At 40.0% G+C, this 24444-nt stretch overlaps 1 protein-coding gene across 2 annotated transcripts in view; it reads left to right on the top strand.

The window, feature by feature from the left end:
• The first annotated feature begins 9885 nt into the window (after positions 1–9885).
• RAP1B (RAP1B, member of RAS oncogene family) overlaps positions 9886–24444 on the top strand; it is a 33843-nt gene continuing 19284 nt past the window's right edge. The window contains exon 1 of one of the 2 annotated variants that reach the window (XM_044449909.1): positions 9886–10059. The gene's annotated coding sequence lies outside the window, so the exon portion shown is untranslated. Of the gene's footprint in view, positions 10060–10736; positions 10991–24444 lie in introns of those variants that run through there. The other variant, XM_044449910.1, reaches the window with a different exon arrangement.

The following is a 24444-nucleotide window of genomic DNA, read 5'->3' as shown; positions in this document are numbered from 1 at the left end:
TTCCCAGTGAACTCAGTGGGACTTACTTCTGAGTATGTATGTATAAGATCATTCTGTTAGTGTATGTACAGCTGGGCTTCCCAGGAGGAAGGGTGATTTCTATCTTTTTGCCAATCAGTATTTTGTTGAAGCATGTAAAGAAGATAATTATAGTTCTCTAAACCATAAGTTTTCCAATCATTTCAAGTGAAATAAAAATGATTATATAAAATTTATACTGAAATACAGATCATCAACAATATTTTATGGGCTCCATTTTGTTCCATATTAATTGAACTGTATGTAATAACATTTCTATTTATCATTAAATTATTGAACCGGCTTCTTTTGCCATCACTGCATATTCAGCCAACTTGTTTTTCCAATCTTCAATTGTTGTACATTCTGCTGTTTTCCATTAGAAGGAAGGGTAACTCTTGCTGCAGTTGTCATGTATTTAAATAACTCTGGCATAGTATTCTAAAAAGTCTCTGGCGTAATATTCAAAACCAGTTCTTAGGACTCATATGAAAGTTAATTTTTAAAGGTTTTTTGTATTTCCACATGTATCTGCTTCCATAATCTTTTAATTTTATTACATATACACCACATATTGTACAAAGTTCCATCTACTCCTTTGCATTTCCAACATATAATTCTAGTCCATTTTTTCATCTTTCAAAGCAATGTACTACCAAAAAAATCATGTACCAATGTTGTCTTAAATTGTAAATGTAATGTCATTCTTTCACAGAACTTCCTATTGGTGGGACAATATTTCTTCTCCAAGGTTCTAAAATCATACATTTTTAGCTTGTTGAGTTTCAGAATTATATTGGAGCAGTCACTTGTAAAACCGTTTCAACAAATGAACTTTCTGTTGCATAATCAGCTTTTCAAATCCCGTTAAATCTCTCACAGTACCTTTCCCTGGCTGGATTTCCTTTTTCAATCTTGAAACTAATTGGTAGTAAAGAGCCATTCTATATTTTTCCTTCATCTTTTAGTTATTGGCAAAGCCTAATTTGTCCTTGTTGGTCAAGCATATGCCCATATAGTCTGAAATCGGATTAGAGGGTTAATTCTTCTTCTTATGGAATACCACATTTTATTAAACCATCTCTTACTACATGGTTATTATTTAATGTCAATGCCATTTTAACTGACTCTTTGGCCCATAAATAATTGTGTATTCCTTCTTCAAGATCTGCTGTTTCTAGCTTCACTAACCTATCATTAACATTAATAATCCAGTCTGAAATCCAAACCAAAGTGACTGAGTAGTAATATAACTTTAGACTGGGTCCTGCAAGACCCCCCCCCCCTCTTTTTCATCTTACAGAATTTGAAACTTAATCCTTGTTTTTTATTGTTCGAAATGAAAATGCTCAGCTAACACTCCCCTTTTCCTCCCCTGGACAACAGCAGCCATGGGAAGTCTTGTGCTGACCCCACTGTATCACCAGGGATTAGGTGTGAGTAGTGTTTGCACAGAGTAGAGACTAATTTTCCAATGGATTTTCCTCTGTTTGCTTTCCCTTTTTTACTCTTAGAATAATTTCCTGATTATTACAGTTTTGCATTTCACATTTACTGTACTTTTTCAATTCTCTTTTAGGCCTGCATAAAGGGAACAAGATTCACAGAACTAATTTAAGTTGAATACATGAGTAACTTTAGGATTAGCTTTATATATTATAATAATGCAAATGTAACAGGGTGCAAAATTCTCTTGTATGTCTTACTTCACACTAATTTGTGTGTTTGCGTGGGCAAATGGTAAAAATGTGTTTATCATATCTTTATGTTTCATTTCACCTTAAAGAAAAATGTCCCAGGACAATTATATAGCTTGCTAATAAGCAAAAGCACAAATACAATAAGAAAAACATATGGTATAAAACAGAAGAATTTTTAAAAATATGGGAATAATACAGATCAAGAACTAGTACAATTCATACAGAAGAACAGCTAAACTCAGCTAGATAACATTACGAAAAACTAAGATTAATAAAAAGTTTGCTCTTCATCTGATACCAAACACCTGAAGGAAAAATAGGATCTGCCTTGGAGTCTTCTACAGTTTCGGTCAAGGAGGTATTCTGGGGTATGTTCTGAAGGATAAGGCATGACTTGTAGAATGCTAGATGGAACCATGAAATCATTTTAATTGCCAGTTTGGCCAGATTCTGTGTCCCAGGTCCTGAAAATATAGTTGTTGCAGGGAGAAAAACCTTGAGTCCAACCTGCGAGTTTCTAGATTCTCTGTTTAGTACTGTTGGGATTCATGACAATCTTGCAGAAAAGTCCTCTGACATCCCATTAAAGAGTCAGGTTGTGGCACCTACAGGCCAGTTCCCAATTGTCTCAGCAACCATATCATTTAACTGTTTCCTTTACCAAGAAATGTACGGGGCCAGTACCAGATTTCAGTGGGTCCTTAGCATACTGCTGCTGAAAACCTCCACTGCCCTACCCCTGCCAGCAAAGCCTTGGAGCTTTAGTTTTATTCTTTGAAACAGTTTAGAATTGGGCTGGATGGAGGAGGACAAGGAGGAGGGTGGTGGCTCCTGGGCATGCAAGCTCCTGGGCTCTCAGCAGCTACCCACCCAGGCTGAGTAGCAACACTGGACCTGGGTGGCGATGAATGATACCCGTGCACCTAAGTGCACTTTCTTCTATCAAGCTAGCTAGCTAACTTTCTAGCTATCTTCAAATTTCCATCACTCAGGAAGGGTGTGTATGGGAGGGAAAGATATTTTGTTGACACGGATGCACCTGATTTTAATCAGTAACACCGGAGGACACCACAAATGGAAAAAACTATATGAGATGATTCAAAGGAGTGAAGGACAAATGGTTCATTATATATTTGCCAAGAGATTGTTATACAATGTGGTTCATGACCATTATCTAATAAAAGAGTATTTCTGGGCTTTGATGTGCAATAATACAGATGAGCTAATGCTTTGGGTTGTGAAGTGCTCCTGTGCAACTGTCTGGGATGAAAAGACTGTTCAATATTTTCCCCTAAGGTATCAACGTGCACAAAATATTATCCTGAATTCTTTGGTCCTGTTAAATAAAAGGGACTGTTTTGTCTTCATTTGGTCAGGCTGGCACATCAGCTGTCTGTCAGAAATTCATCTACATGATTCGAGAATAATCGAGCTCATTCCTTTGTACAAGAAAGCTTACTGTGGTAGTATTTGTGCCAGTACTTTTTGCTATATTCTGCTTACCCCTAATAATACTGGGTAATTTGATACATCTTTTGAGTGTGACACTTAAACTTTAAAAACAAAAATAAAATATTGCTTGGCTTTACTTGGAAAAAAAAAGATTTCTAGATACCTAGTACATTGATTATTTAACAAATGGAGTAGGCCTTTTTTCCTGAGAAAGCAGCATGGTGCTTTTAAAAACCATCATCCTGCTATGATTGATTTTAACTTTGCTCTGAGGCTGACAGACGGCCATCCAAAGAGTGTGTGCTTTGGCAGAGATTATCAGCCCTGGGGTTCACATGCAAATAGTTGGGGCCCTACAGTTCACGATGCTGTCTTTTGTTCCTACTGCCTCCGAGGGCACTTTATGACCCACCTAAGGCCCCCAAAAGCTGTATCAACAGGAAGCTCCCAGTAAATTACCTGGAAACTATAGGGCTTTGAATCCTACAATTCACAGGGTTCTTTTCAGTATGAAGGCCCACAGACCAGCCTTCTTCTCCTTGCACTTGCTGGCAAATGTTTTGGAGAAAGGAGATAAAAGAGAGCAATTTTGATGCCTGAACTTTCTTATAAGCCTTTGTCCTCACATAGTTTCAAATTGTATGATAACAAAACTGAAGAAGCAGTAAGTTTTGACTGGAAGGATAGAAAACTGAATATTTTATATACATACTGAATTAGTACAAACTCAATTATTCAAACAGGATTATGCTGAATGATTGATAGGCTTGACTATCCTTAAAAGATGGAGAATTCTATGGGTGCGTGGTTTGTTTGAACAGATGCTGTACAACTTGTTCAGGATGGTTTCACTGTCCATGAACATCAAGTCCACAGTCTGGGGCTGTTGCTATATCCAACTGGGTCACTAAAGGCTCAGATTACCTCAGTGGCACTTTATAATACAGATGCAACTCTAATTATTAGGCAAATGCTTCCAGGTGGTACCACTCCCTGCCTTTAATGCTTAACTAAGTTCCTGTATCTTGTCTTATTCCATCTTATGGACATTTGTAAGAAGTGCAGATCAGTGCCAGAAGCCTATGTTCCTTGGATAAGTGAAATAATGTTTGTTTCTCCAAGCAACAGTCACAGAATGTAACATTTCTTAATCATAGGCAGTGAAACTATAACATTTAATGTAAGGGGAGTATGCCATTTAAGTTGATTGCTGTTTGTTACAACTAAAATTTCCATGTAACTAGAGGAACACAAGATGTGGATGGACTTATAAGAAAGCTGGATGAACAATCTGTTAACCAGGTATACCTAGTAAGCAACAACTTGATAGAAGAAGCCAATCACTTAGTTTAAAGAATATCAACAATGGAAATTTGGAGGTTACCAGTGATAGCAAAAAAAGCAGAAGGGCAGGACCAGCTCCAGGTTTAAGGTGATCCTGGGCAAAGTGCCATTTGGTATAATCACTTTTATGCTGGTGGGCTGTGGCAGCTAGAAGCAGCTGCCCAGGTAGCCCTAGATAACTGGATCTAGTCACCATTTTAATTTCTCACAGTAGCCTGGAGTGAAGCTACCTTACGGGCATAAAGAGGCAGCAGGGCGCAGAACTCGGCACTGAGGTTGTAGCACCTGTGAAGGCATGCCATTTACTGATGCTGTCCTGACCCATGAACTGGCAGTTGGTTCATATTCTCTTCTTCTATGCCTCTTTGTGATTTGGATATACCTTCTACATTAGAAAAGGAAAATATAATAAAGCTAAAAGAAGCATATAAGAAGAAAGAAAAAGATTTTAAAGCACCAGACATTCACACAACATCTTAAGTTTTCACTATCAGTGTTCAGAACATTACTGTACAGACATTTAAGCAGGTGGATAATGAATCTGCAACATTTTAGATGAATATTTCTGTGATCTGGCTCAACTTTTCATTCTCAATTTGTAACTTTTTGTTAAATCACTTTAAGCATGCTTCTTCATTACATTTCTTCTTGGCTGGCCAAGTTTAAACTTGCTTTGCTCATGTGAAACAAAAACAGCAAAATTATTAATGAAGATTTGTGGTTATATTAAACCACTGCCCTGCAACCTTCACTGGCTTTTGGGTCAATTTTTCTGAACCCAATTCAAAATATTACCATTAACTTCTTAAAAAACCCCCCCAGTTTGAACCTGGTTATCTGAAGGATCATCTCCTTCCATATGTATCTGCCCTCAGCCCGACATCATTTTCTGAGGTTGTCCTCCCACCAAATAAGGTGAGGCAGGTGGCTACTAGAGGGCCTTTTTAAAGGTGGCACCACAGCTATGGAATACCTTGCCAAGAAAGACTCATCTGGGGCTATGTTGTAATTTCAACAAACACTTTTTATTTTTCCAAGTTTTATAGAACTCTAGCTCTGTTTTTAGTTATTTTTATTCTGTTTTAAACTTTCAAAGGTTTTGTGTTTTATTATGTTGTATTAATGGATCTTAATTTCTGTGAACCATCCAGAGATCTTTAGCTAGTGAAAGGTAAAGTAATGTAATAAACAGTGCTTCTGGGGCTTAAGTTACATGACCTAAATATAATCTTCTCTCCCATTGTTTCTTCAGATGAACAATTTAGTTCAGACTTCCTTGACCTGGCACTCTCCAAATGTGGTAACAACTCCCATCATCTCTGCCAGAATGGCCAGAGGCCACATGTTCATCAGCTTGGGGAAGGCCCATGTATATAGCTTTTATACAGCTTTTAAAAGCCTTTCTATTTTTGCAAAACCAAGTAAGATACCAGCATTTACACCACTAAAATGCTTCATTATTTCAATTACACTACTGAAGTAAAAGAAAAAAAAGAATAAGTATCTTTTAGGAAGACGGGCAGAAAACCAGCAGTCAGCAGTCCTTGTCCATTAGCCTATGGCTATGAAACTGAAGAGCCCCAAATGCACAATCATGCCCTTTTCACCTCTAGCCTTTCAAGCCACAAGCATATCCTGGTCTCATTTCTTAGTAGACAACGTGCTGTTTCTAGGAAGTCTGTGGAGTAGTTGCTAACTTTTCCAGCCTTACTGCATTGTCCCTTCAAGTGTTGCCGTGGCTGACAAATTATGGTTCCCACCACCAGGAACACTTAGCGAAGGCTTTGGCAGGGCTAATGAGTGAGGCTAGCAAACACAATTATCCCTCACAAATGTCTGCTCCTGCACACTTTAATCATGCAGTATGGTTCTGCATAATGCTGTGTAAATTTCTAAAAATTTGTAACAAAGGATTTCGAATCATTTCAGGAGTTGTCTCTTCCTTAGCTACTGCAGGCAGCATTAAAAATCTTTCCAAATTTCCCCTAAAAGTGCTATGATAACAGAAGTTGTTAAAATCTAACAATTGGGTATTTGATTAATCAAAGCAGGTGACAATTTGAGAATAAAAGTAAATGAACTTGTGATAAACAAACTTGATTCCTGCTGCTACAGTATTGTTATCATCCAAATCTTGTTTAGAAAAGCAAAGTTACCAAAACTGTCTTTGTTAAAAGACTACCACATCAGCAAGCTCTTTTGCCATCTCTTGTGTACAAAAGGAAACTCAACAAACACAGAATATTTTATTTCTGGATTACTTAAGAGTGTTAAACAACCATGATCTCTACAAAGGCAAACTAGATTGAATCTTTCTTCAAGGGGGTTTATTCTTTAGAATTCTACATAAACTGGAGACATCTGTAACAGTTGAATTTTTTCAGATCTGATTTTTCCTCCCTTCCTGACCTGATGCAACTCCTCCCATATTGGATGTAGCAGTGGTGTATATTTGTGTCTAACACCATGTAAGTATAGGATTGTGCTCTTCCATGATTTTTTTCAATGGTTTATGAACATGTGAAGTGTCATGGGGTTGCATGTGTAAGTTCTGCTCCAACAACCCTGAACCTTCTGGAGATCTGCACTCTGGAACATGAGGAGATTCTATGCACATTTCTGTGATTCTCCCTGAATGGGCAAAGGTTAAAACTGTAGGTTCAGGGCTGGTGTGTTCACCTGTTTCTCTAGCATTTCTTTAAGTATCTAGATTGCTGGTTTCACTGGTAACTTCTGTTTTTATTGAATTGTTATCTGTATCCTGTTTTTACTGAAGTGTTACAGAATATGTATTACTGAATTTCATTGTATTTGTTTTCTTTTTTTCTTCCTCATAAATGTGAGCCTTCAAAGTGGCCAAAGGATCATTTTAAATAAATAAGCAGTTTGTACCTTCACATGTTCACTTGAATGCTTGCATAGGGTTATAGTTACTACATATTACTCTATGGTACTTTGTTTCATGAAGGAAATTAAATTCAGAACAGCTCTGACAGTGTAAACGTGTCAAATGCTATCTATTCCACATTTTTTGTGTTTTAATGGCAGTTGGGATCCATGTCCATTCAATATTATAGTGCTAAATATATTTTTGATCAAAATGAAATGCCATTTCTGAAATGTTGCTATCTAGACTTAATTCTGGGTAAAAAAATTGTTGAGTTCAATTTCTGGTAAGAACTTAGCAACATTTGCAAATTTCTGTTTCTTGCTGCCTCTAGTTCAGTAAAACTGAATGTGGAAAAAAGCAGAACTGAAAACTGTCCACGATTACCAGGAGGTTTTGACTGTTAAGCTTTTAAAGGCCTGATGTTTGAATCCCTGTGTATTCAACCATATTTGTGGCATTAAATTAAGATTGCCAATTCTTGTCTCTGGCTGGGCCCTCATCTTTAACAGCAGGAATATGTACAAAATGGTCTTCTCCATGCACAGACCCTGTTTGAAAATCAGCTGTCACAGATGAGTGCAAATTTAATTTTGTTGCTTTATTAGGGTTTTTTAAAAAAATGGGAGACTTTTTCATAAATGCAATGAAAAGCATTTTAGATTCAACAAGTTTGAATTTGAGAGAAAGCATGACTGACCAATTATCCCCAGATACAATAAACTGTTTCTTTCAGAGACTTTGCATAGGGTGCTGGGAGTAGGAAAAACAATTTCTTGGTTTCTTAAGAGGCAGAGGACATGCCTTAACATCCTGTACTTTGAGCCAATGCCTCTTTTCAGCCATGTACAGTTTAAGTAGCCTTGGGTGTGTCACTTTTCAGCCTCTGCATACAGATGATAATAATCTTATCACACAGGGTTGCTGGTGAATATAAAACAGTGTGTATATGTATAGTACAATCCCAACCACATCTGAAGAGAACGACATACATTCTTGTGACAATTTACTTGAGGGCAACCATGATTAGGACCAGTCAGCAAAATACCAGACGTAAAGAATTGAAGACAGCTAGGCTATTTGGGAAAGTGCAGCCTTTCTAATTTTCTTATTGCTAGCAATAGCCTCCTTCCCCCACCACACCCTCTCCCTTTTTTGGGAACTTGGCATTGCAACTTCCTGTCAGTTTTACACAATAGTGTCCAAGATCCACCTAAAGTTGGTAATGACCCACTGAGACTCAACTGAATAAACTAGCTCGGATGACTATAAAAGCACAGTCCTATGCATTCTTACTCAACTGTTTACTCCTAAGAAACTGCACAGGCTTACATTGATGAGACTTGGGTTGCAATACATGCTTATCTGGGAATAAGCCCCACCAGACACAGCAAAATGCAATGAGTAACACTGCTAGTCACGGCTAACTTTTGCTGGATTGGAGGCTGAGGAGATCGATTTTCTCCAAGCCAAAAAGAGTCCAACCATTAATATTGGGGGACGAGGTAGTCTGTAATAGCTTTGTGATGTTGCACAGACTGATGCACCTAACTCCCCTGCTTTTAACTCTGCACAGGTTCGGGATGCACATAATTTTATATGACGTAAAGAAGCCGAGTCCTTGTCTTCATCGGATTTAAGAAAAATGGGCCTGTCGAAAGCCTTTTGTTGCTGTTGTTAACCATTGCGTGCAGGGCAGTTCCTGCTGCCCCTTCTTGAAAAGCCTATAGAAGGAATGGAATCCAAGAAGAGGATACTGACATGGTTAGCAGAATAGGGCGGGGACGCCAGGAAAGCCCGGCTCTGCGGACGCGAACATTGTTCACCCTCATTCTGAATGAAGGCAGTAAATCGAGTTCTAACGTGCACGGCCACGCAAGACCGACAGCCCCGGTCCTCAGCCTCGTTTCTTGGAAGTCGGCGCCACCAAGTTCGAGGGGGCTTCCTACGAAGAAGTACGCTCAGAATTGCAAGCTTACGCTGCAATCCTACGGGGGACTGCTCAGGAGCAAGTCCCATTCAGCGCCGTGCTACTTACTCCCAAGTAAGCGAGCACAGGATGGCAACCTCCTCCTACCGCAATTCTTACTCGCCTCTGCCAAGGAAGCTCGCGTGAGCGAACCTACCCGCACTCTCAACGCGCTGGTGCGCTCGTTCCTCGCACATCCTCCCCTATCTTTGGGAGGAAGTGCTCTTGCGGAGCGCATGTGTGAGGCTGATCACAGCGCTTGCTGTTTCCTTTTTTTCTTATCCACGCTCTTGCATGAGGCACACTCTAATAGAGTTCCCTCTCTCTCCGGGCTGCTAAGACCGAGCAGGATGGGGCCCTGCGTAAGGTTGCGGAGAAGGGAGAAAGAGAAGGGGAGGAGGGAAAGGAAGGAGAAGGGGGGGCTGCAGTGTCTCCGGGCTGGGCCACGCGCGTGCGCGCTCCGAGCCTAGCGGAGAGGTCACCCCTCCTCCCGTTTCCAACGCCACCGGACTGAGTAAAGGGAAACGAGAACGAGGCTGGGCGTGCAGCGTCACGACGGCGGCGGCAAGCCTCGCCCAGCCAGCGACAGCGAGGAGGGAGTGTGTGTGCGCGCGCGCGCGGGCGGGGGCAATAGAGGGCTCGCCCAGGGAAGTGGCGGCGGACGACGCGGGGAGCGGCAGCGCCGTCCGGTAAGGTAGAGGCCGCCATGGCAAAGTGCGGCGGGGGAGAGGAGTCGGGGAAACGGGGCCCGGCGTCGGGGCTGAGGTGGGGAGCGCGTCTCTGCGAGCGAGTGTGAGAGAGGACCTGCGCGGCACCGGGCGGGGTGGCAGCGAGAGCCTGACACAAGTGGCTCGGCAGCCAAAGAGCTTCCGAAGGGGGGTGAGGGCCGGGTAGGAAGGGGGCGGTGGCAGCGGCGGCGGCGGCAACGGCAGTGTCGGTGGCGGCGCTCTGCGGGCGGGACAAGGCTCTCGACACAGAACATGGCGGAGGCGGAACCGAGCCGACCGCTCCCCTCAGTAGAGGGAAGCCGGGCTGAGGCTGCTCCAAACCCTCGCGCCCTTCCCCTCCGCTCCCCCTTTCAATGGCCGCCTCCCCAGGAGAAGTTAGAGCGGAAGGAGAAAGTTGGAGCCTCTGAACCTAGGCCGCGCATGTACTTGGGACCCACCGCGGAGGAGGGTGGGGGTCGGTGGGGGGGGAGATACTCCCACCCTGCTCATAATGGTGAAGAAAGTTCTTACCGGCCGGCCGAGCGGCTGACCGGCTTGCCGGACTCCGGTGGCATCGGACTCCGTTGGGAGCCTCAGCCCCGCCTAGTCCGGCTGGGTCGGAGCTTCTCACTGTTTCCATTCTCCGCCCCAGCGGGAAGCTGGGCGGCCGTTCTTCAGGCTGCGATAGGCCTCTTCCGCTTCTCATTCTCTTGCCAGAATTTCTTTCCAGCCCCTAAAGAATGAGCAAGATCGAAAGGGGAATGTTCTCTGTACTGTATTTCGCTTTAAGGGACATTTAGGGCTTGGCGTGTGTAATCGAATGTGGGCTGGGTCTTCCTGTAGCATTTGGGTTGAACTCAGACTTCCATATCGTGGGGTGAGGGGAGAAGCGGCACTGCCTCGTCCAAAAGAGGTAATCAGCTAATCCTTTATTGATTACATCTCTGTTAGTGTTATTTGTTCCTGTTGGAAAAGTCAAGATCAAATGGTAGAGAGGGATCAGTGTTGTGGAGAGAAATAAGGAAGGATGCAGGGCAACAAGTGAGCTTTTCTTTATGATAGTCTCTGTAGGCAAGAGGTATCTGAGGCCTTGAACCTTCATGCAACAAGCATGCCTAAAATCACTGAATGTTAATTTCTATTAAATTGTATTTAAGACCACAGGCAAACAGTTACTGCAGTATTTATGTTTGAATGAGCTCAGTGAAGTTAACTTTGCAAAATAGGAATCCTTTCTGCACAGCACCTCCTACTTGCTTTTAAACTTTTAGCAGTATCTCTGGGGGGTAAACTTTCATCAGCTTCTTCTGCTGTTGCCTTTCTTGAATGGCTGTACAGTTTCAGGTTGACTTGCCCCAATTCAATATTTGAGTAACTTACTGCCTTAATAAGACCAAAATGACAATGATTGTCAAACCCCATGACTGGAAGGGGGTGGCTTTCCTGTTAGCATTGTGAACTTGGGCTGCTTTTGAAATGAATATAATATCTAGAAAGTCAGTATGTGGTGGTGTCTCTCTGTAAATGACATTTCTTATTTCTTTGTCTTTGTGATAATTTGCGGTTTTGGCCACTCCAACGCTCTGTAGAATAGCCTTGAAGTTAGTGGGAGACTGGCTGGTTTAGAATGTTAAGGCTTTGGCAGTTTTTTTCCCCATGTGAAGGACCTCCGGGTACAATAAATGTTATGGAGTAACTTCTTGACCTGTTTTGGGCACACATCTTTATGTTGACTTTGACTTATATGACCCTTAATGAGATGAGCTTTATGTAGCAAAGCAAACTATCTCCCTGAATCCAATCATGGTGCAAAAGTATCCCTGATGTTAATTTGCATGCCATTTGAGCAATAAAGTATGGTTTTATGAATGCTCCATAAAGAGTCATCTGAGGTTGTAAGTGAAGCCTGAAGCACGAGAACAAAACATAAAATAATCCATGCCAGATCAGACCACCGATCCATATTGTTCAGTATTTGTTCAAACAGTGGCAAACCAGTTTCCACCAGTGGCCGTCAAACAGGCAACAGCTTCCCCTAGCATATTCCTTAGCATTAGTGTACAGCATGTAGGCCATCAAATTTAGTACCCATTGAGAACCATTTTCTTCATAAATTGTCCAATTCTCATTTAAAGCTGTGCAAATCAGTGCTCATCCCTTCTCATGTCAGTGAATTCCATAATTTAATTCCATAATTCTGTTCTCTCTGTGAAGATGTAATTCTGTTTATTTGTCCCGAATCTCCCACCAATCAGCTACATGGGATGACCCCAGGTTAGAACTGGGGTATTATGGGAGAGGGAGAAAAACATCTTCCTCTTCACTTTCTTCACACCATGCATAATTGTGAACACCTCTGTCATGTCTCCCCTTACTCATTTGGTTTCTAAGCTAATCAAGCTCAGCTGTTGTAATTGTTGATCATAGGGGAGTTGCTCCAAGCATTTGATTGTTTTAGTTGCCCTTCTCAATAATATTCATGTCAAGTGCAGCCACCTAAACTGTGCACAGTATTCTAAGTGCAGCTCCACCAATGATTTGTGTAAGGGGACTATGATCTTCACAGTTTTAGTATAATTTCCTTTGCTAATTATATCTAACATGGTGTTTGCCTTTTTCACTGCAGCTGCACACTGGGCTGACATTTTCATTGAACCACAACTCCAAGATCTCTTTCTTGCTCAGTTACCGCTAGCTTGGATATCATCCTATACTGGAAGTTGGGGGGTTTTTTTAGTCCATTATGCATCACTTTACACTTGCATACATTGAACTGCATTTGCCATTTTGATGCCTTTTTTCCCAGCTGGAGAGATTCCTTTGGAGTTCTTCAAAATTCCTTTGGTTTTAACCACCTTAGGCCACTGCTCACTCCTGTTTCCAAATTATAAGCAGCAGAGAACTATTCCATTTCTGCTTAAACTTTACAATTTGTAGTTCAGCCAGTAAAGTAGAGGTGGGCAATTTGTGGCTATCCCTAGTCCGCATAACAATGGCGAGGGATCATGAGTATTATAGGGCATTACACTTGGAGGGCCACAGGTTTCTCACTCCTATAATATAGTATATTTGTAAAAATAAATGATCTTTCTTGAGTCATAAAGGTTAGGCAGGACACAGTCTTGGATCACAAATGATACCTAGCTACAGTCCTGTATCCTGTTACCAGTGGAGCTTGCTTCTGAGTAGACATGTGTAAGATCGCACTGTTGGTAAACTAAACAATTTTGATGGCTACATTTATAGAAATATTAAAGGCATTGTTAACTTCCTTTATAAACCTTTGTAGTGCTGTTGTTTTATGGTTGTAGAATTGGTTGTATGATAGCTCCTGAAAATTTTATGTTCTAATTTTCTTGATGTATGTTATGCTATTGTGAATTTTGTTAATATATCTCTTTTTTGGAGTTTTCTACATATCCAAGGTGGTATTAGATGAGCAGAAAAGGTCACTCCTCAAAATCCTTTTTTACACTATTTTGCTTTTTCAGTTACACATTTGAAAGTTAACTGCTGCTTTGAGCTGTCTCTGCCAAGAGTAATGCTGTATCAGTGATACAACACAGCAGCTTCTCTGTCTACATAAAGTTGTCTTTCTTTAATAGATATCTAAATGATCCCTTGAGAAAACATTTGAATTTCGATAGCTCTCCAATAAGAACTGCAAATAGAGCAGGTCATATCACTGTGTAGGCTGATGCATCTGCATAAAGCAGAGAAGCGGAAGGAGTGTTGAATTACACTGCTTTCTCCCACATTTCCTCTGCCAGGAAGGCCTCTGCCTCGCTGCCACCTCCAGCAGGTGCTCTGGAGGACCCCTCTCCCAGCTGTTTTTCCGCTGTGATGTTTGTTGTAGCAAGAGACCATCCCACTGCTTCTTACTGCTAGTGGCTTTTTCCCACCCACCCTAGTTGCTTAGCTGGCTGCTCATTTTCATTGAGACACCATGCTTTGAGCCCTGAACATGGGGGTCTTGCATGTGTTCAGCTAACTCTTGTGGGGTCTCATTGCTGAAGCACAAAACAAGAGCAGCTGAGTGGGTGTAGTAAAGTGTTTGCCAGCTCGGTCAACTGGCAAAGCAAATGAAGGAACAGTTGGTTGGCCGAACAGGCAGGCGGGCAGGCAGACAGGCAGGCAAATGAATGGGGTGGTGGATGTGGAGTGCTGCCACCTTGCTTAAGATAGCAAGAAAAGTTGAATGTGATTGAATTTTATTTTGAATGCTTTGAAGCAGACTTTGCACGATATTGAATCTCCTCAAAATTAATGCATAATAGTAAACTAAAGCACAGATCCTAAGTTTCCACTCTGAATGGAAGGAGCTTACAATATTCAGACACACATGAATTTGTGTGTCAAAATGCAAACAGAGATTTGCCAGAGAGTTTTACAAAGTATGCCTTTCTGTCAACAGCTGTTAAACTTAAGTATTCGTTAAAAGGAGATGGTCTCTAACTTTACTATTTGGAGACTTAAGAAATTAAGGAAAAGGTGGGGTCACTGGAAAGCTTTTGAAGAACACTAAAAACCTGAGGATCTCACCATGAAGGGGGGAAATTGTTACCCTCACCTTTTGTGAGCAAAGATCCATCATGACTTTGCTTTCCCTTGATAGCTTTCCATTTGACAGCTGTTAGATGAAGGCAAGCAAAATAACCTATTTGCAGCCTTTATTTCTTAGTATCCATGGCTGGTGCCTGCTGCAGCATAACAGCAGACACTTACCAGGATATTGCCTAGGCCAGATTTTCCATTTTGGCTGTTCAGAGTTGTGGGCACTTGCACAACTCTGGAACACTAACATTTTTTTTAAAACCTGCAACAATATATTTTTCCCATACAACGGAACATGCACAACTCCAGTGTACTGTGCAGGTAACCTATGGAGGAGGAGTTAGTGACTGTCACTTCACAGATTATGAAAAGCAACATCCGGGAGAAAAAAAGTGAGAAAAGGTGTGAAGAGCTGAGAGTTGAGGAGGCATGTGGCTTCAGCCACCACTTCCACTGGGATACCTCCTGGAGCCACAAGATGGAGGTGGGGTGGGGTGACAACTCATGGTGAGCCCAGTCATCCCACAGACAGTCCATACTGCATAGCTTCTTTGTAGGGTTGGTTGCCGTGCTGTGCAAATTCAGCTAGTGTCTGCTGCTTCTTTGAGTGATGGTTTTTCAGGCATTTGAAGACAATGTCATGCCTCCCTTTCATAATCTCTTCCCCACACATGCTTGCTTACCCCCTCCCTCCCTTCCCTCCGTGTGTGTGGGGGGCTCTGTCAACAATTCCCCATTGGCCTCAGTTTCCAGAACCCTTCTAACTTCCTTTTCTTAGAATGTGAATTGACTTTTACGAGGCTCCATTTAGCCAGTTATATTATACTACCATCAGTGAAAAAACATTAATCTAGTTTGATCAAGAATAAGCAAAACACTTTAGTAACACAGAAAGGTACTGTTTCAGTGTTTTGATTTTTTAAAAATATTGTCTTTGTGTGATGTGATCTCATTTGTTTTCTATCCATTCTTACTGATAAGAGGCTTAAGAAATGTCCTGGATTTCTAGCTTATGAAACAAAAAGGGGGAAAAAGTCAGGAGGGGCTGGTGGGAGCAAACACTTTGCAAGGAGAAGGTACCCAGAAGGTTCAGTTCCCAGGATCTTCAGGTATATAGCTGGGAAAGAATCCTGTTGAAACCATGGAGAGCCTATGCCAATCAGTGTTGATAATACTGGGATAGATGAATCAATGATCTGACTTAGTATAAAATGCTTCTTGTGTTCCTAACATGAAATTACTTGAAATAAAAATTGAAAATTGAATGCCACAGAGCCAAACTAGATATGAGGAGAGGTACAATTTTAAAACCCTCTTTCTGCTGTGTTAGCACATAATTTGAGCAGGTAACTTTTGCATCAAATGGAACAACTAATTGAGAAAAGCTGAGCCTTCCTGGGCTTTAATCCCTCGTGCTTTTTATTTTTTATCCAGTTCCGATACCAGAAGTGAACTGGTATTGCAGGAAAGTGTCCGAAGTGATGGAGCAGGGAGACAGCTTCTCTTTGATGTAAAATAGACTTGTGAATAAACATAGCTCTTCCCATTCTATTTTGGGCCTTATTCCTCTGAAGTTGATCCATTGAACACAGACTCAAGAATTTTCCCATTGACGATTATGGGAAAGGAAAGGAGTCTAGGAAGGCTCTTGCTATGGCTGCGTAGCAGATTGACCAATATACCATCTCTTACTCATTTTCACTAAATTTTATGTCTTGCCTTTCCATTTAGATTTGCAAGGTGACTAGCTTTATTTATGAGTTTATATGGCACTTTGCAATTCTTCGCATTCTCAACAAAGTTTGGTTTGATACAAGATTTGGAATCTATTCTTTTTCAAGCCTCTATCAGCTTGTCTGCATTTCCTCAGTGTCAGCCTATTTCTGTTAACAATGTGTGTTACAACTGTAGATAACAATTGTTTATTGCTTGATAGTACTATTGAGTTCCCCTCCTGTTTTCTGATTCTATTTATACAAACTTGTTATAAGCAATCTACCTAATATAATGGGCAGTAAGTAAGTTGCACTGCAACAGTTTATATAAAAGGTGCAATGCATTTTAATGTGCTGCTGAACAAGAGTGTTTAGCTTTAAAAATCCATAAGGTGTTCTTAGCATCAACAATTTGATAAGGTTTTGAGGTCTCCCACAGTTGCTCTGAGAATTAGGGGAGAATATATTATCAGTCTTTAATTTTCATAAGCTGAGAAATTTTCCTTTTTCTAGATAAAAGAAAATGTCACTAGTAATGCCTAGATTGCTTTTAACTCTATGTTACCACTATAAGAAATAGATTTACTAGAAGATAGCACTCGTTTTGTTTCTCATAATTTGTTTAATGTGAATATAACTTCTTTTGAAAACTGCTATGAGTATTGCATTTGATGAAGTGGAAGAGTCCAGGAAGGAGACTTCTTCCTTTTTGGTATGAGCATTATGAATGCATCATTATCACATTTCTATACTGCCCATAGTCAAAGGTCTTTGGGTGATTTATAACAATAATCATAGAATCGTACCCTCAGGTCACCCATCCAGAGTCTAACCAGGCCTGACCCTGCTAGCAGCCAAGATTAGACAGGATCAGGGTATATGGAAGCATACACATTCAAACAGACTTAAGCACAAAGTATAAATGACCTATGGAAATATGTAAGCACACTAATAGGGGTATTTGGGTAAAGAGAGGCTGTGAATATTTAGAAATAACAAACTATGTTTGTGACATCATTGGGGCAACATATTTCAATGGTGCCTGAATATACTTCTCAGGTCAGCACTTCTTATAACTACTAGATTGATTGTAGTAGGTTAACCAACTACAGGTTTTGGAGGAATGGACTCTTTGTTCATTATAAAGAACACATATTCCAGAATCAAGGCCATGTAGAATCCAAACAAAAATCTTAAAAATGCATGCAGAAATACAAATTTCCTTAAAGTTATGTGACTTACTTTACTTGCATAACTGAATGTTTCATAAGGGGCCATAGATATATACAGATCAAGGGGCAAATAAATTTTTACTGCAGCCATGACACTAGGATAATAGAGGTGACTCTTAAACATATAGCAGTGACTCAAAATTTTTAATACAGAAAATTTGAAAAATACTGGGTGCCTTTCATGGTCCTTTAAGCTGTGTTTTGCAAATCAAAGCATGGCTCATTTTTTAATAACCTAACCTTGCTTTTCTAATATGGTTGATATGCCTGCCTCTCTTAACCTATTCAGTACTCTGGTGCTGGTTAAAACAATGTCAATTTGGGTTAAGAAAACCCAATCTGCTTCAGGTCCAAGTATGGATATGCTTAGCATTTTTGCAACCTTTCTGCAGACCACCTAAATGGTACTCATATCACATTTCAAAAACCTCTGACTTAGGATAACCGTAGCATGTTGACTTAAATTTAACTTCTTAAATTTTCAAGATTGCTTTGAAAAAATAATTGTCTGGCCTCAAAATGTTCAATGTGGTACTTAGGAGAAACAGCCTTTAATTATTTTGCCACTGCTTTCATCAAATTGTTTAAGGTTAAGAATGGAGAAATAGTACAGCAAAGAGACTTTTACTTAGTTCTCAATATTTAGCATTGTTTTCTGAAAAGAAAGAGCCTATCCCCAGGATAAAGAGGAATAAGCACTATCTGGCAATAGACCTGAGATGTGCAGAAAGACAAAGGAAGAGGCAGAATGTGGATGCAATGTGTTGGTGGGTGGACACAGGATTAGGACATTAGGGTTAAAAAGGGGGTGTGCAAGAACTGATATGCGTATTTGAAGGGTATGGAGTAAGAGAGGAAAGGCAGAAATTGTATAATAGAAGAAATGGTCTGGGTGGTCTGTGAGCTCTATGGCTAAGTTGCAGGGTGACCTTCAAGTTCACATGATGCTATGTGAACTTGAGAAGTGCTTAAATTCTGTAGATCAGAAACATTTCAGTATAGCTTTCCTTATTGCAGGCCCTCTGCAACCTGAGCAGTTTGCCTTAGTTGTGGAGTTTATGTCCTAGAGCTGCTTTATGAATACTATAGAGATTTTCTTTATTAGAAAAGATGTGTGCTTTTTTAATTCTGTTGTGATTAAATTAAAATTTAATATCAATTATAGCAGTACATGATGAGAGGTAAGATGAAGAGAGAAGACTGACTTAATAGATGAAAAGGGGGCTGGATATCTAAATTGTGTTAATAAAAGTGATGCTCAGAGGAATAAAGATATAAACTAATTCTATTCTGACTGCTGCTGTTAAATTTTTATACAATACTGTCTGAATCTTTCTCCTGATATCTTTCTTGAGTCAAGTGTATTTTGTATACATATCAGTTATTCTATCTTGGGTAGTCTACCTTTGAGGAGGGCAGAGCTTATTGACAAACCTGGCAGAAGTTAATTCTTTCCTTAAACTGTACTTTCCAAGTTTAAATAAATAGCTATCTGGACCTGCAGTATATTCAAATAAGTATCATTAGGGCAATTTATTTTCAGTCTTAGGAGAACCAAAATCTTCATGCAAAAACACACAATTGGTGCATAATTTAAACACCTTTTTAATTAGAGTATAGTCTCTTTGACAGAAATAAACTTTGAATAACATTTCTGTAGTATTCTCATCAAATTCTGTTACCAAGATTTTCTTCTTGATGGACTTTTGTGATGTCCTGGCAGTCCCTTACATTTTAATGAAAAGTTAGCTTATATTACAAGTACTGCATTGTGAAATATCTTCATCCCATTAAGATGGTTCTTAAGATTCTGAATATAATCTAACTTACCTGAGGTTTAAAAATTCTAGCTTTTGCCCATAAAGTATTTGGGCCTGATTTTTTCATTTTCTTAAATTCGGAATAGAAATACCCTAGTAGTATGTGAAAATTTAAGGATAGAATTCACAGCCTGTTTGGCCTTGAACTGTGAAGCCATGAATTCAAGGCAGCAAATAATATGCTTCAAATAGCAGTATGAGGGACCTGCTGTATCTCAGTTCGGCCATTTGGCCCCCTCTAGAGGCTAGCACTTTTGCCTTTCTGTAGTTAGTGTTAATTTGTTGACTTGACAATATACTTCTAGACTGTTAACAGTCCAAATTTTGGTAGAATAACTGTATCTTCTACATCAAGTAAGAGAGGAACTGCTCTTCCTCTACTTAGTGGGGGAGGGGGGAATTATCATGTACATAGAAATACTGCTAGGCTTCCCCTGTTTACTTCTGAGTAGATATGCAGAGGCTTATTCTGCTTGATTGTGAGTAGATATATTGCTCATTCTTACTTCCAAATACACTTACTTCCTGTTAGAAGTTGATGACAATTGATTTGGGGAATGGGCTTGATTTTTCAGACCCTACCCTCTTTTGCATATGGTCCTGTCTTCCACTGCAGTATAGCTCTCTGTAGCTTCTCAGAAATAGAATTTGGCTTTTGAGCTGAAAAAGATCCGTCATTCCTGACATAGAAGTTTAGAAGCAGATGAAAATTCTTAATCCCATTGTTCCTTTGCAAATCTATGCACACAGAATCATTCCCCTACTTCTTAAGTGCTAAGTTTCCAACAATTCAATGAATGGAAGTAGATTGTTGGGAGTGGAATATATAGTCCACTCTTCTGCAGAAGAAGCTAAGTGTGAGGAGTGAGGGGCAAGTAGTAAAAACGAAAGTGAAACCTTTTGAGCAGACTACTCCAAAAGTCTTTGGCTCTTTTTGTGTATAGGCTGAGGTTTAGCATATTATTCTTTCCCTGGAGGAGAAAACCTATAATGGCAGCAGACCGTAAAAGAGACCCAGTTTGGGAATATTTTAATGGGGTTCCTCTACCTATGGGTAAGGCAGGCATGCATGCAAATTATGCAGAAAATCATTATTTAAATCTAATCTTACTGACTAGTGATTTTAATCAAATCCACCCTGGAGTAGTCTCAATGCAAGAATGAGATGGTGGTGGAGAGAGGGAAGTTTCAGATTGTTTAAGCTCTGGTGAACATTTTGGGACAACTAAGGCCTGTACAGAAGAAGTGGACTCCACCTGAACAGGAATGGAACCAAACTGCTGACACACAGCATAAAGTAGTTGGCAGAGCAGCTTTTAAAGTAAAGCCCAGGGGAAAGCAAACAGGAGCCAGGAAGCATCCCGTTCAGGTTAAATCATCCCTAGTGAATGAAAGTAAGGAGTTATCCAATTATCCAAATGTGAGAGGGGAGGAAATAAGCCACAAAGTTACAGTGAGATATGATAACCAGTTGGTAAGAGGACTAAGTACCAGAACATAAGTTTCATAGATCTGGGGAAGGATGCAATGTTTAGGTGCTCCTATGCAAATACTAGAAGCCTTAGAGCCAAAATGGGAGAGCTGCAGTACCTATATAGTTAAACTGTGGAATTCACTCCCACAGGAAGTGGTGATGGCCACTAATTAAGATGGCTTTGACAGGGGATCGGACAAATTCAAGGAGGAGGAGCAGGCTATCAGTGGTCACTAGCTGTTATATCCATGCCTGCATGCACCAGTAGCTGAGGAGCTTGGGCACCCAAGAGGTCTTGCACCCATCCTGCTTGAGGGATCCTGTGGGCAGCTGATTGCCACCCTTTGTATGGAATGCTGGATTAGATGGACCTTTGGACTGATCCAGCATGGCTTTCTTATGTTAAGACCTTTTTATATTGAGAGTATCTCCAGTTAAATTGTATGTGTTTAGCATATGGCAGCCAAAACCTGGATGAGTTGTCAAGGATCTACAAGTACACTTGTTGACAAATACACACACACACACACACACACACACTTCCTTATCTGGAAATTCTGAGGGCTCTCCCTAATGCTGTACTGACAGACTACATAAGCACGAGGGAATTCCAAGTGTTTTCTCTGTTGTTTCTTTGAATTTCACATGCTTTGCAAACCATGAGACTACTTGCTGCTTTCTAAGCATCTGAGGCTTAGCGCAATGAGAATAAATTCCTATTCCTCTCCTCAGCTGTGAAGAGAACAGATTCTTACACCCTGCCCCCACAGTTGTGCTGGTCTAGAGCTTAGTACAGTAGAGGCACAATAAGGATCTTTTCTTGCCTAAGAAGGCCAGCTAAGATTGGTTGACCTCTGTAGTTTGTTTGGACTTTTGCTGAAACACTCTATTTTGTGAACCTCAATGTTAGTGGTACCTCAGCTACTGGAATGCAATTAATTACATTTTTAATTAATACAGTTGCTTTGTCTGTTATAAAAACCTGGCAGAACCCCTCCCATTATGTATAGCTCATTTGACTCTAGATTCAGGAAAACTGAAAGTTATGACCACCAGCAGTTAACAGTGTCAAAATGCAAAAATGAACTTAAGTTGGACATTTTAAATGTGTTTTGATTACGAATGGCAGGATACCTTGTGAAGAACTTAGTTTAACAATTAAGCAATGGCTCTATCCAGCCTAACTAAATAGTTCTTGCTTCTTGAAAGTTTTGGGCTTTCAATTTATCTGAATAAAAACACATGTACAAAAGATGTGTGATAGGTAAGATTGTTGTGTGGTGTGCTGATGTGGTAGAGGATTTGCATTAAGCAAGACCAAAGAAATTAGGTAAGACAGAATACAAGGTAGCAAAACAGATAAATCCTTTCCTCCAGCAACTACTAAACCTTGCTACTACCCAGTCATGGGCATTTCTTCTTGATTTGCTGCTTTGTTTGTTTGTTTTGCAAGGGCAAGTTTGGACCCAGACAGAGTAAAGTAAAAAAAGAGCAACACTAGGAAGGAAAAGAAGACAAAAATGTCCAGTGTCTTCCTGTATTCTCATAATGAGCCTGCAATTTTTTACCCACCTAACTGGAAGTAAGCCCCATTGAACTCAGTAGGAGATATGTATAGGTATGTGCTGTCAACTAAGTGGCATAGGTGTTGGTCATAAGAAAGACCATATTTATGAGTATGTTAAAATTATTCTCTGGGTGGGTGGGTGGGTGGGTGGATAAAAAGGAAAGCATGAAAATTGTAAACGGAGTTAAACAAATGCAAGGGCTGTATGTAAGAATGCAGCAATGTAAATATCACTCTATTCAGTTGTAAATTAGCTTGACTTACTGGTTGGATATCTAGCATTGTTGAGGGAAAAATGAAGGTATCAGTGGAAAAGTTGACTTAAATAAATAATTAGTTCTTTATATCAGTGCACCCTACTGGTATTCAGTCACAAGTACCAAGTCCGAGGCGTCATAGGAATTCAAAGATTTAAATGTTTTCATATAATGTTATTGTACTTTTGCCATTAAGTATATTAATAGCATTTTGGAGAAACTAAAATCTTTAAGTCCCAGTCATTCTTAAATGTCATATTACACAGTCACTTTCAGGTTAGCTTACTATAATGCACTCTATATGGACTGCCATTGAAGGTAATTTGGAAACTTCAGTTAGAACTCAAGCAGTCTGATTTGAATTAATGCCCGTCTGTTGATTAGCTTGATTTTATACCACCAACATTGGTTATCTATTTGTTTCTGGCCTAAATTCAAGGTTATTGTTCAAGTGTTTAAAACCACAAATAGCCAGGAAACCAAGTGTTACGGGAATTGCCTTCTGCCTTACAGACCTACCTGAGTTGTTAACTTAGACTATTTCAGCAGGTTTTTTTCAGACCTTGCTTCCTGAACAATGCTAAAAACCTTACTTTTACTGGATCAGGATGGACAGACTTACCTTATATTGGTGATACTTTGGATTTATTGTTGAATTTTAATTTAAATTGTTTTCCTCAAATATAGAATCATTTCCTCATCATAGAATAGTAGAGTTGAAAGGGGCCATGAAGACCATCTGGTCCAACCCCCTGTTGTGCTGGATATCAGTAGAAAGGACTATAAATGTTAGCAATAAATACACACCAGGACTATCTTGTTTCTTGTACAAACTTTTAGCTCCAGTCCTTCCAAATCTGTCATTATGTCATAGCTAATTCAAATTCCTTGTAGTTTGGTTTAAGAAAACGCATGACCACTTAATTTAAAAGCAAGCCAGTTTAATTAACATACTTTTAGGCTTTGTCATTAAGGCTTATTATAAATAGGTGACAAGCTCATTTTATAGTATTAAACCGATATAAATAGTTGAAATGAGAAGAGAGAGCACACTTGAAGGCATAGATTGTTAGCTCATTGTTGGGGGTCGGAATGAGTCTCTTGTGCTTGGTAGTGACGTGACATCTGATTGTTTTACATAAAGGAACAAAAACACTTCAGTTGCAATTGGATAGCATCAGAGTTCCTGAATTGGACAGAGCATCATCTAATGTCAATAAAGGCCATTCACATCAAGGAAATTCAGCACAAAGGCCTTCTTGCACAGTAGGGAATCAATATCACAGGCTGGAACTGGCAATTAAATGATGTAGCAGGCTGCATCTAGCAGCTAGAACCCCATTTGTTTCCACAGATAATACTAAGCTTGCTTACTTTCTCTAGGAAAAAAAGACCAATCTTGGCAAATGATCCACTTTCCCAAAAAATCAATGTGTCTGCTGCTTTTACTTTGCTAGAACGAACATTCAAATTGTTCTGTTAAGGTCTCCTTAAATAATTTTATATTTCTTTGGTGACTTTTGTAGAACTTGCTGACTTGTATAATAAGAAGAAGGACTAATTATTACTAATGTGTCACTTTGGCCTAGGGAAACTTTCTCAGAAAAGTTGGGCTATAGCTTGTACTTCTAAATGTATATCTTTATAATTCACCTATAAAATATTTGTTTGGCACTGGCTTTAAATTACAAATGTTTTAACCATCCAATCTGACTGTTTTTCTGTTGAATGCTAGTTCCACAGTCTGG

The sequence above is a fragment of the Varanus komodoensis genome, unplaced genomic scaffold (assembly GCF_004798865.1).
Source record: "Varanus komodoensis strain SLA01 unplaced genomic scaffold, ASM479886v1 scaffold61, whole genome shotgun sequence".
Classification (NCBI taxonomy): Eukaryota; Metazoa; Chordata; class Lepidosauria; order Squamata; family Varanidae; genus Varanus; species Varanus komodoensis.
Note: the sequence above shows the minus strand (reverse complement) of the source record. Positions and strands in the feature narration are given on the sequence as shown.